Here is a 19,049-nt window from a genome sequence, read left to right as displayed (position 1 = left end):
AACTAAAGGCTGAAAAAAGGAGACATCCTGCGCTCGAGAAGCGGTTTGCTAAAACTCGACCAAATGAGGGGACGTTTGCAGCAGGCTTCCCTTCCAATGGAAGCACAGGTTGGCCAAATTGTGGGGCCCAGGGAAGAGAGACTCCACTCTTCTTCTTTCTCCTATACCTAAACCTGGTCTCTTGTGGTAACAGAGGAGGAAGGGGGTCCCCAAGACCTTAGCAAATCAGGACTTGATTTTCTTCAGGCCCCTACAATTCCACCTGCCAACCAGCCCACTCAGGGTAGCATTAGACATAGCCCCGAAGCTACCTTCACCCCCACTGCTGCTGGCCTAGGTCCTGGAGAAGCCCACTCAGGCAGTGGTTCCTCTGACATTCTCAGTTGTATGGGTCGGAGAATCCAAAGCATGGGCTGTCTCCTGCTTCCTTGCTTAAAGATGGAGTCAATCAAAGTTTAGTCCAGCCTCCTTTCCACTGCGCATGCCCAGGTTTTGATCCCATCTTTATGCCAAGGGGACACAAGGAGAGAGTGCTTAGAAAGAAAGATAGAAACTATAGTAATAATGCTTTGGATTCTTCAAGAATTGGGACAGACCAGTCATTTTCCCCATGACGGGGGAATGAGAAGAGATTTTATAATGCGGAACTAGTGGACCTAATTCCAGTTCCCACGACAGACAACCCAATGGCAGCCTCCATGTCTGCTACAGTGCTGGCTAACAAAGCTGAGGATGGTCTAAAAGGGGAGGATAAGAAAACGGAACAGACCCTACAAAAGCTACACCAGGCCGCGGCATGGTCGATAAAGGCAACATCCACGGCATCCTTTTTCAGCAGAGCAGTCCTGAGATGGCTTGAGCAGATGCAGGAAAGGATACTACCTGGCAATCTTTGATTGCAACAGGATTTGAACAAAATAACTGCTGCAACAGAGTTCATAGCAGATGCCACACTTAATGGGGTCAAGTACGCAACATAGCAGCTTCAGTATCCTTGTTTGGCTCCATCACTGGTAGGTGGATCTGAAACATAAATGGAAACTGGCATCCGCTCCAGTTAAAGGGGACAAACTTTTCAGGGATGCCATTGAGCCATTATTGATAGAAACCAAGGACAAGAGGAAGGTCTTACCGAGGAAATTTGGTCAGGCAGATAGGTGATCTTCACCATATACACGGCAACAGCCCTTTCCTATCTCGGGGGCCGGGCTTCAGTCACTCCCAGGACCCACAGAGACAGTACACACAGACCCCTACGAGACATCCAGATAGGTCAGGATTTAGAGATAGGAGTGGACAACGGTTCAAGGGAAGATGCCCTTTCAGGAGTTCGACCAGCAGGGCATTCCGGTATACTAAGTGACGGCTGAAACAACCAATTTTGGATCTCAAATTACTAAACAGGCACATAGTGTATAGGAGATTCAAGATGCAATCCCTGCGAGCTATACTAGGGAGCATCCGGGAGGGGGATGTCCTGACATCAGTAGACCTCACAGATGCTTACCTACACACACCTATTACCAAGAGGCACCGAAAGTTTCTGCGGTTTTGTTATGCAGGGAGACACTACCAGTACAGAGCTCTACCATTCGGCCTGTCCTTGGCACTGAGGACATTCACCAAGTACTGGCAATGGTAGCAACCTTTCTCAGGACAAAGCCCATATGGGTAAAATGCTACTTGGACGACATATTAATACAGTTGACATCGACTCTTAAGAGCAAAATGTGATCTAGAAATCACAATACAAACATTAGAAGAGCATGGCTTTTCGGTGAATTTCGAAAAGAGCCACTTAGAACCAACAAGGCGTTTACAACACTTAGGAGCTGTAATAGACACCAACTCCTGCAAGGTTTACTTGTCACAGTAAAGGCAGGACAGCATAAGGTCATCAATAAACCAAGTGAGCACAGCCCTGGGAGTGACACTGGACTTGCTGTCACAAATATTCGGGAAGATGATATTGTGCATCTCGATAGTACCTTGGGCCAGACTGCATGCAAGGACCTTGCAGTGGTTCCTATTACCTTACCATAGAGCAGGCAAGGGCAATACAGGAACCAAGGTACGAGTCCCCCCCAGAGTGAAGCAGTCACTCCAGTGGTGGAGATCACCCACAGTGACGAGGGGATGTGGGTTCAAGGAACCCATATGACTGACAATCACAACAGATGCAAGTTTAGAAGGCTGGGGGGGGCCCATTGTCAGAACCAGATTACACAGGGTCAGTGGTCTCATTCAGACCTCAAGAACCACATCAACTGGTTAGAGCTCAAGACATCTCACCTGGCTCTAAGGGCCTTCAGGTCAGCGATAGTGGGACAGCACGTGTTGATCCTGACAGACAATGTGACCGCCAAGTCTCATATCAACAGGCAGGGGGGGGTACTCCCTAGCACTCATGCAAGAAGCAGAGCGATTGGGCCGCTGAGCAGAGACATACCTCCTATCGATCAGGGCAGAACACATATCAGGAGTGGGAAAGATTCAGGCAGATTGGCTCAGGTAGATTGGCTCAGATTGATTCAGGCAGATTGCCTCAGCAGAACAATGGGCGACCACTCAGAGTGGCGCCTATACTCGGACCTTGTTCAGGGAACTGTCGCACAGATTCGGGACAGCAGTCCTGGACCTGTTTACAACCCCAACAAATGCACAACTCCCGAGATTCTACTCGAGATTCCCAACACAGGGAGCGGAAGGAACCAATGCGCTTCAAGGAGCATGGCCAAGGGAATTGCTCTACGCATTTCCCCCACTTCTGTTGGTACCAAGTGTAATCAAGAGAGTGATTGAAGAGGGGGCGGAAGTTTTATTGGTAGCACCTCACTGGCCCAGGAGGCCTTGGTAGGCAGATCTGGTAGATCTGTCAGTATCCAGACCATGGAGAATTCCCCTAGAAAGGGTAGAGCTGAGCCAGGGAGGCATACAACACCCAGAGCTGCAATGGCTTCAACTAACCATTTGGCACTTGAGAGGGCCACACTAAAGCGATTAGAGTGTTCAGCCAATGTAATAAAGACACTCCAGGCATCCAGGAGGCCATCAACCAACATAATTTTTTAAAAAAACAAATTTTATTTTAGACAAACATACGCAAACAAAACATAAAACATAAAACCATCTTCCAATTACGTACATAGAGTGTGTTGGTTGGTTACAAATCTTTTGTGTATCCTCACCATAGTCCTCACAGTTTGTATAAATTCTCATATTATCAATCTAGCATATATGTATACATTATTATCGTTAATTATTTATTTGACTATAACTGTTATTCCATCATTTTATACAAGATATTCAGAGTTTTAAATTAATTTATATTATAACATTCATTACATCATCCAGAGGTGGTATTCAGCAGGTTCTGTCCAGTTTTGGAGAACCGGTAGCGGAAATTTTGAGTAGTTCGGAGAACCAGCAAATATCACTTCTGACTGGAGATTTTACAGTAACCTTCCCCTGCCATGCTCACCAAGCCACACCCACAGAACTGGTAGTAAAAAAAATTGAATCCACCACTGACATCATCCTAAATCCATCCAATAGTAATACATCTTTATATTCTGTATAATTCTATTATCCTTGTATTGTAAAATTCTCTAACATATTTCATTTCCATATTGTTTTGTCTAACCATTGATAAAATAAATCCCATATCTTATAGTATTGTTTATCTACTTGTTCTCTAATTTCAAATGTCAAATTACTCATTTCGGCACATTCCTTTATTTTCTTAATAACTTACTCCTGCGTTGATATTTTCTCATTTTTTCAATTTTTAGCAAATACAATTCTAGCTGCTATTAATACATTTACAATCAAATATTTCAATTCTCTACTGTGTATTTCAGGTAAAATCCCCAATAAAAATATCACTGGTTTAAGGTCTATATGTTTTTTTGTCATTTTTTCCAACCATGTGTGGATTTTAGTCCAGTATCTTTTAGCTTCTGCACACGTCCTCCACATATGGTAATATGAACCCGGTATCTGATGACATTTTCAACATTTTTCAGATTTATTCTTAAACATTCTTGCTGTTTTCATCGGGGTTAGGTGCCACCTGTAAAACATCTTATACAAATTTTCTTTATATGCTGTTGACATTGTCATTTTGTAATTTTGAGATCACACTTTCTGCCATTTCTCTAAATCAATCCCATATGCAAAATTTTCCCAAGCAATCATTGTTTCTTTAACTTGCTTGCTCTTCTTCTAGCTTAACCTCTAATAAATATCTGTATAGTTTTTAAATCACCTTTTCATCAGTACCTGTCAAAATTTTATCTAAGTCAGTCAGTTTATCATAAAAGCCTTCTGTTTTAAAATCTTTGTCATGTCTAGAATGTATTTGCACATATGAAAACCAAATCATCCTTATACCTGGTTCTTCTAGTTCTTGTATAGATTAGTTCACCCTTTCTATTCAATATTTCACCATATCTAACTTTTGTTCCTTTTTATATGTTATTGGATATGAAAATGCTTCAATAGTTGATAACCAGACTGGAATTTTCAAATAATGTTGCCTTTTAATCTTCTCCCAGTTTAATAACAAAGCTTCTCGTAATATAATGTCTTCTGAAATGCCCCTATCTTTTAGTTCCCTTGTACCATAAGAAGGCGTGCCACCACAACAACAAATCATGTCCTTCTAATGTCAATAATCTAGTATTTCTTAATGTTATCCATTCCTTAACCCACATCAGGTTTGTTGCTTGATAATATAACTCCCAGTTAGGCAGGCCGAATCCTCTTTTTTTTTTTAAACAAATTTTATTAATTTTAAAGACAAACAAACCATCATTAGCCATTAAATACATTAACCTCTTTCCATTATAAATTTTACAAGTCAAATAAAACATTATTTAATACAACATAATTCTATTTTAGACCATTTCCATATGAACATACAAATATCTCTTATCAAATTTCTCCTTATTTCTCTTTACTCTTATTCAATTTCATTATTATTATTATTTTTCTCTATATTTATCCAATTTATAATTATCATCTATTTCTCTCTGACTTGGTTACCATTATTCTCATCCTATATTCCTGCAAGGTTTTATTAATTCTCCCACATACATAAACACATAAAACACAAAAATATAAGACATCTTTTAGGAAAGTAACTTGGCCCCAGATACCTCTCTCTATATGGACTTCAATTAAGTTCATGCTCATCTTACATGCCATTACCTATTTTATTTACCATTCTATATCTTCTATATTAGCTTCTCCACACATTTCACTCTTCTTGATTCTATCTTATTTAATTCATTTTAATTTAAGTCATTATATTTGTATCTTTTGTCCATTCTTTATTATCCATTTGTCTCATTCCCTATAGTAAAAAAGGAAAAAGAATTTCTCCTGAAATCACTAATCAGAGTATGATGCCTTTCTATCATCACCCTAAATTAACATTTAAAATAACACCTAATACCCAATCTGATTCTGCTTGGTACATTCTATCTACTAACTTTTAAAAGAAAAATAATAAATCCAAAATGATTAAATACATAGTTAAATAATAAATCTAAATATTGAATCTTATAACATTCCAATTATCTTTTCCAAAAACAAATGCTACAATAATAAGTTTATAATAGCATCAACACCATAGTCAATTAGACTCTTTAATTAAACTCAATATTCTAAACATTCCCTTTAATATTTTATTAGGTTTTAAAATCAATCATTACTAAACATTTCAATATTTTAATCTCTTATTAATTCTTATAACATTCTAATTTTCTATTTCTAATACAAATGCTACAGTACCATCTTATGTACCTTGCAGAATCTTTTTTAAAGAAATTATACATTACCCTTTGTCCCTAAAAAAAATTCCTCTTTTCCCATCTTGTTTCAAAGCTTTGTGGCTTTTTTCCGCCTTCTCCCTTCCTTTATTCTCCCACCAGGCCTTCTTACCCCCCCCTCTCCTAGCCTCTGCCTTATTCCTATTCTTATTCTTCTTATTCTTCTTATTCTTCTTATTCTTCTTCTGCTGCCTCCATCTGTTGTTGTGTTTGTTGATAGATAGCAAGCGCCATTTCTAAAAAGAGAAAAGCTTCTTTCACAGCGTCCTTGCCTTTTTTTATTTTTTCATATTCTTTTCTCAGTTCATCAACAGATAAAGCCATTATAAATCTTTTCTTTTCTTTTTTTCCTCTTTCTTCTTAAAACAAGAGTTAGAACAATCCCAAAGTCCCAAAGTCATCAATCAGTCCAAGCCAAAACAAAGTTCTCACTTTCTCTTCCTGGGGTAATATCAATTAAAAAAAAAGAAAAACCCAATCTGTATTTTAAAGCCTTATTGCAATAAATTTCAGTCTTCAAATCCTTAAGGCATCTCCTCCAACAAGATCTTTCTTTCTTTCTTTCTTTCTTTCTTTCTTTCTTTCTTTCTTTCTTTCTTTCTTTCTTTCTTTCTTTCTTTCTTTCTTTCTTTCTTTCTTTCTTTCTTTCTTTCTTTCTTTCTTTCTTTCTATATATATATATTTGTCCTCCCCTTCCCACTTATCACAAAAAGCAAGTTTTTACCTTCTATAAAAAGACAGGTTTCTCAATATCCATTTGTTTCCATAGGGAAGGAGAGTAAACTTTCCTTTTCAGCACCTCAAAATTGCCACTTATAATTCTCTTCTGGAAAGTATCATTCAAAAAGCCATAGTTTTCAGGATGTTAAATGTGTCTTAAAGTCCTGGGTCAGCCAAGAAAAACTTTCGCTTCAAAAACTTTCTCCTGTTCCTCCTGCACATTCTTACCCAGCTGCCGGCTTTTTTGTGGCGGCCATTACAGACCGTCGCTGCACCGTCTTGAGAAAAGGGGTTTTGCCGGCCGGGGAGGGGTCTGCAACACCCCAAACCCCTCTCCGGATCCCCCCTATCTTCAGCCGCCCCTGCAGGGCAGCCTTAGCCTCCAAACCCGTCTGGATCGGAGGCACCAAAACGGCTAGCGCCGCAGGGATCGCGCAGTATCGCGAATCCCTGCCGCTAGCGAAGCCGACCCGAATCCTCCTCTTGTTCTAGCATCTTGCAACAGTTTTAGTTTTATTCTCGCTTTCTTTCCCTGCCTTCAACATTATTTTATTTAATTCTTCAAAATAATCTTTCCCTAACCTAATTGGAATTGTCTGGAACAAGTATAAAATTCTTGGTAATATATTCATCTTAATTGTTGATATTCTCCCTATTAGTGATAGTTGTAAATTTTCCCATTTTGCCAGATCTGTCACAATCTGTTGCTTGAGTTTCTCTTTAAGTGTACTGCATCTTGCTGTCAAATGTATCCCCAAATACTTAACCTTATTTGTGACCTGGATCTTCAAAACTTCCGCCAATTCTTCCTTTTGTCTTGCTAACATATTCTTTGTCAAAATCGTCATTTTATCTTTATTTATTTTCAAACCTGCTACTTTTCCATATTCCTCTATCTTTTCTATCAATTTAAGTGCTGTTTCTAATGGGTCCTCTAGAATAAAAACCAGATCATCTGTAAATGCTTACAATTTATATTCTTCCTTTTTAATTTTCATTCCTTTTATATCTTTTCCTTCTCTAATATTTCTATTTAACACTTATAATGTGAACACAGAAAACAGAGGTGACAGTGGGCAACCTTGTCTTGTCCCTCCCCTTATATCAATAGAATCTGTCACTTCCCCATTTATCATTATCTTTGCTATTTGTTTATGATATATAGTTTCTATGGTTTGAGTGAATTTCTTACCAAAGCCCTTCTGCTCCAGCTGTAATAACATAAATTGCCAATTCACGTTGTCAAAGGCTTTCTGTGCATCTAAAAATATCAACACCATTTGTTTTTCAGGATGTACCTCGTAGTATTCCAAAGTGTCCAGAATTATTCTCATGTTATCTTTAATTTGTCTCTTTGGCAGAAACCCATTTTGATCAGGATGAATAAAGTTATTTAAATATCTTTTAAGTTTTTCTGCCAATATTGAAGCGAAGATTTTATAGTCTGAATTTAGCAGGGAAATAGGTCTATATTTCTTAATTTGTTGTGGGTCGGCATCCTCCTTTGGCACAAGTGTAATATATGCTTCTGACCACGATTTGGGTATCCTCATCTTTAGCATGACTTCATTCATAACTTCTAACAATGGAAGATTCAACGATTCCTGTAATGTCTTATAAAATTCCGCTGACAGTCCATCCGGATCTGGTGCCTTTCCATTATTTCGTTTTTTAAGTGCTTCAGTTAATTCCATCATCGTTATATTCCCTTCTAGCATCATTTCAGTATCTTTAGATATCTGGGGTAAGTTTGCTTTCTGCAGATATTGTTTAACTTTTTCCTCCTCTGTGTTCTCTTATTCATACAATTTTCCATAGTAGTCTTGTATAATTCTTTTCTTCTATTCCCATAGCAAATTTGCCCTTGCTCATCTATTAGTTGCATTATTTTTCTTGATTCTCTCTCTTTTTTCAGTTTGTATGCTAACCATCTACCTGGTTTGTTTGCATCTTTAAAGTAGTTCTGTTTAGCGCCTCTAATTTTTTGTGCTAGTTCATCCTTTTCCATTAGCCCCATTTTATGTCCATTTTTATTTTAATGTCCTTTTTTGTGGAAGTTTCTGTAACTCTTTTTCAAGTCTCTTGTAATCATCCTCTAATGTTTTAAAAGCTTGTCTTTTCTTAGTATTTCTTTTCCTTGTATAGTCTGTTATCAAGCCTCTGGCGTAAGCCTTCATTGTGTCCTAAAGATTCTGCATTGATGTGTCCTCTTTTCTGTTTTCTTTAAAGAAGAAAGCCATTTTTTTCTCCATTTTCCTTACAAAGTCCTTTTCTTTTAATATAGTATTGTTTAAAGTCCATCCAGATCTTCTCCTTTGTCCTTTCCATTTAATTGTCATTGGATTGTGGTATGCCCAAGTCCTTGTTTCTATATCAATTTCCTGTATATTAAAAATCAAGTCTGTTGACATCCATATCATATTTGTTCTAGACTATGATGAGTGTCTATTTGAGTAAAAAGTATATTGTCTATTTTTAGCATTTCTTTCTCGTCAGGTGTCTTTTAAATTTATTTCATCTGTCATTTAAAAAAAAGTCTTTCTACTTTGCTTTATTGTTTTCTGTGTTTTACAGTCCAATTTCTCATCTACTATTCCATTAAAATTTCCCATCATGCAAATATTAACATAGCCCAGTTCAATTATTTTCATGTGTAATTTTCTATAAAATTCTTCTTGGTTATCATTTGGAGCATAAATTGCTATTAAAAGTATTTTCATATTATTGTCCATTATTTCCACCATCAAGATTCTTCCATCATCATCTGCATAGATTTATTCTGCTGGAATTGTGTCTGTAATATATAAAACCACTCCTCTTTTCTTACATCGTGTCAACGCAGTAAATATTTTCCCTAGTTTTGGCTTATTAATATTTGTTCGTGTTGCTTTTTAATATGTACTTTTTGTAGGCAGATTATATCAAATTTTAGTTTCTCTAATTTATGAAATGTTTTCTTTCTTTTAATAGCTGAATTAAGTCCATTTATCAATTTTTTCTCTTCCATATTTTTACTTTATAAGAAGGGTTTACTGTCTTGGTAGATCTTGGTTCTCGCTGTTCTCTATCGCACTGCTCTAGAGTCCAGCATTGGGTATAACTCCGCCCTCTTATGACGTGAGCTGAGTGTGCCACTATAAAAGGTTCGCCTCTGCTGAGAGCCTCAGCTTTTTGACTCAGCTCTTGGACATATGAGCTATGTCTCTGGATTCTGAGTTAATTAGCATTCCTCAAAACAAAAGCATTGAAAAAAAGAGAAAAAGAATCATCAAGTTCGAGAGAAGCTCTCAGGGCTCTGGTAGAGCTTCGCTCATCCCCTCCAGTTGCAGCTGCCTCAGCAAGGCACTGACATGCAGACAGTAAGTGTGATCGGCCAAAATGCCGCGGAACCTCCCTCAGACTTGCTAGAGGCTAATTAACATCACAATGGCCTCCTATGCAGCTTTTCCCTGGGCCGCACGGCTTGTAAAAACCTCCTGAGGCTGCACAAGTCTTCCAGAAGGTTTATTAGGCCATGAACTATCAAAGTTTTACAATAGCTGCCCTCGTGGTCTCTGCAGCGATTAGGCCCGATCCCAACCAACCTCCCTTCTACTGTTGCATCGATTGGAGGGGCAATCTTCCTTCTGCGAAGATATTAATCCGGCCATTATAAATTGCCAAGCAAAGGCCACAGACAAAGCCCCAGGGATTCAAAGGTGCAACAGGGATCATCGAAGGCCTCAAGGCCCCTCGCCTCGTGGCTGATGGCCATTTTGTGATAGAGTTCCTCTGGCCGCCATTTTTTAGTGGGCCCCAAGGCAGTGATCCTATCTCTCTCCTGGCCATTTAGCTCAGAAAACACCATCAGGAGGAGCTGACAGCGCCTCCGGTGTTTCTTCCTTGAGCAATGGAAATAGATTGGACCCAGCCAGGACCATGCAGAGCATTCAGACCTTTGAAGGCCCCCAAAAGGGTTATGAAAAGAAAACCACGAGGCCGTTCAGCCAACAGGGAGGCCAGGTCCCTGGCTGCCAAGAAGGCCTCTAAGTCTGAACTTAAGGCAGAAAAGAGAAGACATGAGGCTTTAGAGAAACAATTCACAAAAAATACTCAACAATTATAAGAACAAGCTGCAGGCACAGAGAGGGCAGATGGAAGTCCGGCTAGCCATCTACGGAACTGGTCACTTGAAAGGCAGGATGAGGTCCTTCCCCAGGACCTGAGTTTGTCAGGCCCTTCTTACAGGCCACCTACTTGGAACACAGCTACTCCTAACCCTCAGCAGGCTTTGCCCCTAGGGGTTTACAGGTTTAGGGAGCAAGCAAACCTTATCCCTTCTGTGACTGGGCCCCAGATGATAGTTCCTCCCCAGGAGAACAGGCCTCAAGACATCCAGGAAGTAGTTTCGGTGGCAGTCAGACAGGGCATTGCTGAAGGTCTCAAACACCTCCAACCCTCCCGGGCGGAGGCTCAGGTATCCTTTCTTCCTTCTGTCAGGGTAACCCTCCCCCATGGAGGGAGGTTCCCACTTCGGAACCCATGTATGCCTCTCATAATTTTTATAGCTGGGAGGGACAGGATGACAGGGGATCCTCTTACCACTCTGAACATGTAGTTCCTCAGAGGAGGAAGAGGGGGAAATTAAAGACCCCTTCCTCTCCGACGAAGAGGAAACCAAACCAGAACAACCGTCCACAACTGCTGTCTTTAAGCCCTCCTTGTTTCAGCCCTTACTACAGAAGGCTCTGGTTACAGCCCAGTTAAGCCCAGAAGAGGTGGCCCCGGAACCACAGGCTGGCCCCTCGAGCCAGGGAGACGCACTATTCTCCAAACCGGTGGTCCGAAATGAGGTTCTCCCATCTCCCTTGTTCTTAGATGTAGTAAAGGACCAGTGTGAGAACCTCCTGTCAGGGTCTCACTCTTCTTTCCAGGACAAGAGGTTCTTTAATGTAGGTCCCGCCTTGGCTAATGCATTAGCTCTCCCAGCAGTAGATTCCTCGGTGGTAGCCACCTTCGCTTCCCCAGGCAGGACCGCCAACCCAAACAATAATTTTCGGGTAAGTGGCCCTTTTGAGGGGGAGGAGGTCGTTCATTCAGGCGCTCTAAGTAACTGCATCCACTCCCCTCCCATCGGAGGTCGTTTGACCTTTTTTAAATCCAGATGGGAGGAATCAACTAACGATGCCTGGGTCATCAGTACAATATCATTGGGCCTTCGACTCGAATTTCTCTCCCCCCCTCCATCGTTTTTTGTCAGCTGTCCTACCTCTGGTGACACATCTAAATGGGCCCTGATGGACTCAGCTATCCATCACCTGATGGACATCAGAGCCATAGAAAGAGTTCCATGGGATCAATGGGGGTCAGGCTTCTACTCCTGCCTCTTTCTTATCCCGAAGGCCTCGGGGGTGGAGAGTAATCCTCGATCTCAAGCTCCTGAACAAATTCATCCCATACAGGCGTTTTAAGATGCAGGCCCTACATTCTATTCTTCAGAGCATCCGAGAGGGCGATCTCCTCTCTTCCATAGACCTCACGGAGGCTTATCTCCATATCCCAATTTGGCCTCCCCATCTCCAGTTCCTCCGTTTTTCTTATTGCAGTGAGCACTACCAATACTGGGCCCTACCATTTCATCTTTCATCGGCACCAAGGGTTTTTACTAAGGTCCTGGCAGCATTGGCAGACCTCTGAGCCTTACCTGTGCACTACCAATACCGGGCCCTACCATTTGGCCTTTCATCGGCACCAAAGGTTTTTACTAAGGTCCTGGCAGCATTGGCAGACCTCCTCTGAGCTTTACCTGTGAGGGTCCAATGCTACCCGGATGACATTCTGATTCAATCTACCTCCGTCCAGGCGGCCGAACGAGAACTTCAAATCACGATGCAGGTGTTGCAGGAACATGGTTTCTCCATCAACCTGATCAAGAGCCATCTTTCTCCAACGACCCGACTGTTGCACCTCGGGGTCATCATTGACACAGTCAGTTGTTAAGTCTTCCTTTCACAGGACCGACAGGACAGCATCAAAGAGTTGATCAACAGAATTCGACTAAGTCACTCCGTTCCACTCTCCCTCCTGTCTCATGGGACAGGTACACATCCCTCTCCCACCACCCTTCGATCCGCAGATTTCTGAGGGGAGCGTCAAATCTGTGACCACCCATTGTGCATAGGTATCCCACTTGGGACTTGCCTAAGGTTCTCCAAGCTCTCTCGGGCCCTCCTTTTGAGCCTTTACGAATGGTAGGCCTCCGTATTTTAACTCTGAAGGTATCCTTGGTGGCTATTACGTCAGCCAGGAGGATGTCTGAATTAGCTGCCCTTTTGGTAAGGCCAGATTTGTGTATGTTTCATGACAACCAGGTGGTTTTGCACCTGGACCCTTCATTTGTACCAAAAATTAACTCTTGGTTTTACAGAGCTCAAGACATTGTTCTCCTTGATTTTGTCCCAAACCCCAACATGTATTGGAAAGTCAGTGGCACACATTGGACGTGAAAAGGGCACTCAGGATTTATATCAAACAAACTGCACCTTTTCACAAAACTGAGTCAATGTTTGTGTCTTTTCAACCTGTCTCCTTAGGGTCTAAGGCCTCATCTCCCATGTTGAGTAGATGGATCAGAGCATGCATTTCTATTGCATATGAAACTCTTGGCTTGCCAGCTCCCAAGAAGCTGACTGCATACTCTATCTGGAGTGCAGCAACTTCGGCAGCTTGGGCCCCGCAGGCTCTGATCAAAGAAATTTGTAGAGCTGCTACATGGACTTTGCCTTCCCCGTTCATCCGACATTACCGGCTGGACTCCTTTGCATCTGCACAGGTTGCATTTGGACAAAGGGTATTCCAGCAGGTGATTCCTGGGTCGAATTAAGAGGACCAGCTGAGTCCCTCCCTTGGGCGGGAGGCTTTGGTACATTCCAGTGCTGGACTCTAGAGCAGTGTGGCGGAGAAGGGGCGTTGGTAGACTTACAAGTGAATGCCCTTTCTAGACACGCTGAGATAGAGTCCAGCCCCACCCTGTGGCCATCTGGTCTAGTATTCTCAGGTAGGGGGGCGGTTGTACACTCATTCTATTTGTTTATATTCCAGAGACAATCCTAGTCTGTCAAGATACTTTGCCAGAAAAGCTGGGGCTCTCAGCAGAGGCAAACCTTTTATAGTGGCAGACTCAGCTCATGTCATAAGAAGGCGGAGTTATACCCAATGCTGGACTCTATCGTAGCGTGTCTAGAAAGGGCGTTCACTGGTAAGTTTACCAACGCCCCTTCTCTAGATTCCACATTGCTGCCTACTGCACCTTCTTTTTCAGCCGCTGCTAGACATTCCTCTTGGAATTCAATTAGTGACTCTTCTCTTCCTGTTTCCTCCTCTTTCCCTCCAAAATATTCTGCATGAAATAGTTCTGCTTTCTCAGTTGAATCTATTCTGTGTCTTTGTTCTTGCCATGTAAACATGAGACCTTCTGGTATCAGCCATCTGTAGTTAACACCTTTCTTAAGTAATATTTTCTCATCTCTCTCACTCTTCTCGATACTTGTTTCAGAACCACAATTTCCTTGTCTTTGTATTTCAGTATTTTTTCTCTTGTAATCGGTAGTATTTGCGTTTTAATTGCTTTCTTAGTAAATCTTATATAGACTTCTCTTGGTAGTTTATTTCTCATTGCATATCTTGTAAAAACTCAAAACACCTAATCTATTCCATCCATCATTTTCTATTTGGTTATCTCCAATGCTTCTGCCAGAATTTCTATCATTATTTCTGCCAATTTTTTCCCTTTTCTTCTATATTTTGAAATCTAAGATAAAATTCTGATTTGTCAATCTCACATCCCAATGTTCCACTCTTGTTTCTTTCAATCATGACCTCCTTGTCATTCTCTTGTTCCTTTTCCTGCTGCAACATCGTCTGTATTGATCGTTGCCCTCCAGATGGTGAAGAAGAGGAAGTCGATATTGAAGAGCCAGTAGCCGTTACCTTTCTACTCATTTCCAAACAATTGCTGATCTGTGCAATAGTTGAAGGATCTCAAACAATACAAAATCTTCAGGTTCTTCTATACCTTAATCCACTTATATGGAAGGCAAATGTAATCCCAAATAACAGTGAAGAACTCTTCAAGCTCTTGTATACCTTAATCCAATTAGTTCCAGTTGTTTAAAAAAGAAAAAAAAATTACAGGTCAATCACAATAAAAAGTAAAAATAAATGTCTTCAGGTTCTTCTATACCTTACTCCAATTAAGTAGAGTGGGATAAACCAAATATTACAATTAACAATCTCCAGCAGAAAAAGAGAGAAAAATATATGTCTGTCTATGCATAAAAATATTTCCAAAGAAAAGGAAAAAAGAAATGCACCTTCTTTAAGAAAAAAAAAACACAGGCTTCTCCCCCAAAAGGCCACAGTCCAGCTAAAAATAACTAAATGAGGGGGAAAGTAGAGTGGTAACACCAAAAACAAACAAAACAACCAAGCTTTCTGTCAAAGAGAAAACACCGCCGCTATATAATATCCAAGACTCTTGTTGAATTCCAAACAAAATTTGCAGTTCTTTTTCAAAGGTCAATGCAATCTTCTTTCTTTCAACTCCAAGCTTTCCTTCAACTCCAGACTCCAGCCACTGATAATATACCAGAGGAGCACCTTTATAAACAATCTTCCATGTTCATCCCTCTATCATATAAATAAACAGGCTCAGAGTCCTTGAAATGTAACACCAGCGCTTACTTTTCTCAAAGTTATCAAACATTCAAACAGGAAAAAGAAAACAATGTTTCTAAGCCTCTGGGTGGCAGTGTTACTTATTGTCCTCTATTTTCACTTCCCTCCTTATATTCAAAACAAAAGAAAAAAAAAGAAATTGAGAAGTACAAATAAAACTATATAATAAGGCATTGAAAAAAGAAAAAGGAAGAAAGCCTTACACACACACACACACACACACACACACACACACACACACACACACACACACACATTATTCAGTAATTTGATAAAGAAAGAAAAAAAAGACCAGTCCAGTTTAAAATTAAAAGGCATTTGTAAAAAATCCAGCAATAAAAAGGATTAAAAAACCACTAAGTTTGATTTAGGCTTAAGCTCGCCGCTTAACCTCTTCTGTCTTCAATTTTAACTTTTCTTACAGCCATTTAGGGTGTTCTCTCAAATAATAATGATTAGAAATTATCTCACCAAACTGACATACTTTCTCTCCAACTTTCTTTTGTTGCGGAGCTGTCCCAGCTTCAGCAGCTTCAATGGCTGCCTTTCTGCTGCTGGAAAAAAGGGCTTCTCCTGAATCTACCAGGGACTTTGCAATGTCCCTGGGAGCAGCAGGACATGCCCTTCTCTATCACCGTCTCTACAGGACGGTTTAGGTCCAAAAGGACCATCCAGCAGCAGAGATATAGACGGAGATCTTGGAGCTTCAAGACCGCACGTTGTACTGCTGCAATGCCAGCCCCGCCCTCCCATCAACCAACAGAATTTATGATGCTACTTGGAGAGCATTTGGAACCTGGTGTTCCAAGAAACAAATAGATCCAACCACAGTGTTAGTTACTCAAGTGTTTGATTTTCTCCAGGAAGGCCTCGAGAAGAGTTTAACCCCTAACACCTTACAGAAGCAGGTAGCAGCGATAGCATCAGTGTTGGGTTGCGGGACCTTGGAGTCCCTCTCATGACATCCCCTAATCCGCACGTTCATCAGGGAGCAACCAATCTAAAGCCAGTGATACATAGGTACCAGTGATACATTAGGTACCCTACTTGGGATTTGACAAGGGTGCGAAGTGCACTCATGACTGAGCCCTTTGAACCGCTGAGGTCAGTAGGATTACCCTCAGTCACCCTTAAGGTAGCCTTCCTAATAGCCTAACAGCCAGAAGAATGTCAGAGTTGGCAGCATTATCCGTGAGAGAGGACCTCTGTATAGTCCACCCAAACGGTAGTATTAAGATTAGACCCGACCTTTATCCCAAAGATCAATTCTATGTTCCATAGAGCACAGGAATTAGTACTACTAGACTTCTGCCCGGAACCGGTCCATAGAAAGGAAATGGCACTCCTTGGACGTAAGGAGAGCTATACGCATTTATATTAAGAGAACAAGGCCCATTAGAAAAACGGAGGCATTGTTCGTTTCATTTAGTCCGAGCTCATTGGGACAAAGGGTTTCACCATCAACCATAGGCAGATGGATCAGGACATGTATAACAAAAACTTATGAAAGCCAAACATTGCAGTTGCTGGATAACATAACGGCACATTCAACCAGAAGTGCAGCCACATCAGCGGCATGGAACACACAGGCCTCGATTGAAGAGACCTGTAGGGCAGCAATGTGGTCATCGCCATCTCCATTCATCAGAAATTATAAACTGGATACATTTGCATCAGCAGAAACATCCTGTCATGCCCCTGGTGGAGACTGACTCTGAGGAAGAGGAGGAACAGCCAACAGGGAGTGGGAGTGTGGCTCCAGAGGTGGTGGAGGAGGCTGGGGAAGGGCAGAGGCCGGCTGAGCAGTCAGAGGAGGATCCAGGCCCATCCCCTATCCATCCTAGGTCACGCAAGGAGGAGAGGATCAGGGAAAAGCGAGGTCTACTCAGGAGGAGATTACCATGATCCTCCTTGTGGCTTGCAGCTGGGAGCTATGTATATAAGTTTGTAACTACGTAGTCAGAATTGCTGGAGTCAAAGTTTAGTTTAATGTTTTCTTTGAAAGAGGTTTATCTTTGCTGGCGTTCTTCCCATGGACTCTCCTCAATTATTTTCCTGGAGTTTATGATTAGTTATCTTGGCTTGCTTTGGAACTCTCGTCAATGCGATTTGTTTGGTTTTCTTTTTGCCTCATTACTTACTTTTGTGACTTTAAACTGTGCCTAATAAAACAGTGAAGTTAAGTTGAAGGTATTACTGGACTTTAATATATGTTTTGGGTTTTGGGTTATTTTGAGAGACTACGGGTCATCACATTTTGACTCCTGCCACCCCTTCAATTTATTTTTGTTTTTTGTGGGGTGACCATGCATCAGCTCAGAGCAGAGATTGCCCAGTTAACCCAGCAAGTCGCTCTTTTGACTGCACAGGTGGCACAAATGCAAGCTCCCCAGCCACGCCGAAAATCCCCAGTGGCAGTGCCAGATAAATTTGATGGTTCGCTGGCCCAATTTCCAGCATTTTTTGGGCAGTGCCAAATTTACATGAGCCTTCGGCTTGAGGACTTTCCCACTGACCAGGATAAGGTCAGGTTTTTCATTAGTTTGTTGTCAGGCTCTGCGTTGGGCGATGCCTCTGCTGACCCAGCCCACCAGGTGTTGGACAATTGCGCTCAGTTTTGCCGTCAGTTTCAGGCCATGTTTGAGGACCCTGTTTGAAGCCAAACAGCAAACAGACATTTGAAAGAGTTGAAGCAGGGGCGTGGCTCACTCATGGATTATACTGCTAGTTTTCAGGTGGTTGCTCAGGATGTACAATGGAATGAGGCATCACTATTAGACCAGTTTCAGGAGGGTTTCTTGTTGGAGCTACTGGATGAGTTGGCACCCTTGGTGGAAGTGCCTTTGGAGGAACCCATGCCGCCCTCAAGTAGAAAAGAATAGACGTCGTGATGGTTTATGCCTCTATTGTGGCAATTGAGGCCATTTTGCGGCCAAGTGTACTGTTAAGACATCCACAGCAGCGATACCTGCGGTGGCAGGAAACAAGCATCGCTTGGCCTACGGGGGTCTGCAGGTCATGGTGTAAAGTTCATATGCCCGTCATCTTCACCAACCTTGCCACCCTTGCCACCTTTGACATCTTCGACATCTCCACCGCAGTCGCTATTGGTGAAACATCTTGTGCTGCCAGCAAGTGTGTTCGTGCCTGGTGTGGGAATAGTGGAGATTCCAGCTTTGGTTGACTCGGGCCACAGCCAATTTCATGCATGCTCATTTTGTCAAGCAGCGGTTCATTCCTCAGCAACAGGTATCCCCACCAGTAATGGTGGAGACGATTGATGGTCGGCCCCTTCGTTCAGGACCTGTGGTTGCTGCAACCAAACCCCTTTGCATGCGTATTGGGCAGCATGTGGAGGAAACTGTGTTTTACATTGCCACAGTGCCTCATTTTCCGGTGGGTTTGGAGTGGTTACAGGCCCATGATCCACATGTTGTCTGGTCGTCTGGAGCTGTGCAGTTCCTTGATAGGAAGTGTGCCAACCATTGCTTGCACTCCTGTGCAGGGAGTGTAGCTACGCCCGTAGACCTGGATCTACTGGCGGAGTTGGTGGACTTTGCTGATGTGTTTGGGGAGAAGGAGGCGGATCAGTTGCCTCCGCATCGGGCGTATGACTGTCCAATCGAGTTGTTGCCCAATGCAAACTTGCCGGTGGGTCGGATATATTCCCTGTCGGAACAGGAGTTGGCCGGGTTGTGGGATTTTATTGACAAGAACCTCCAGAAAGGGTTTATCTGGCCTTCTACCTCCCCATTGGCTGCACTGGTGCTTTTTGTGAAA

At 41.9% G+C, this 19,049-nt stretch overlaps 1 protein-coding gene and 1 long non-coding RNA gene across 2 annotated transcripts in view; one reads left to right on the top strand and one right to left on the bottom strand.

Moving 5' to 3' along the window:
• Positions 1 to 6,341, bottom strand: part of LOC148128916 (uncharacterized) — a 67,416-nt gene extending 61,075 nt beyond the window's left edge. Inside the window, exon 1 of the long non-coding RNA XR_015746020.1 lies at positions 6,267 to 6,341. This is a non-coding gene — a long non-coding RNA (uncharacterized LOC148128916). The remainder of the gene's footprint in view (positions 1 to 6,266) is intronic.
• Positions 1 to 19,049, top strand: part of VPS41 (VPS41 subunit of HOPS complex) — a 191,050-nt gene that overhangs the window by 19,654 nt on the left and 152,347 nt on the right. The gene's annotated exons all lie outside the window — the stretch shown is intronic.

The sequence above is a fragment of the Notechis scutatus genome, chromosome Z (assembly GCF_049901735.1).
Source record: "Notechis scutatus isolate UNSWTSFEM ecotype Mainland chromosome Z, rNotScu1.2, whole genome shotgun sequence".
NCBI classification, from domain to species: domain Eukaryota; kingdom Metazoa; phylum Chordata; class Lepidosauria; order Squamata; family Elapidae; genus Notechis; species Notechis scutatus.
This window is presented reverse-complemented; position numbering and strand designations above follow the sequence as displayed.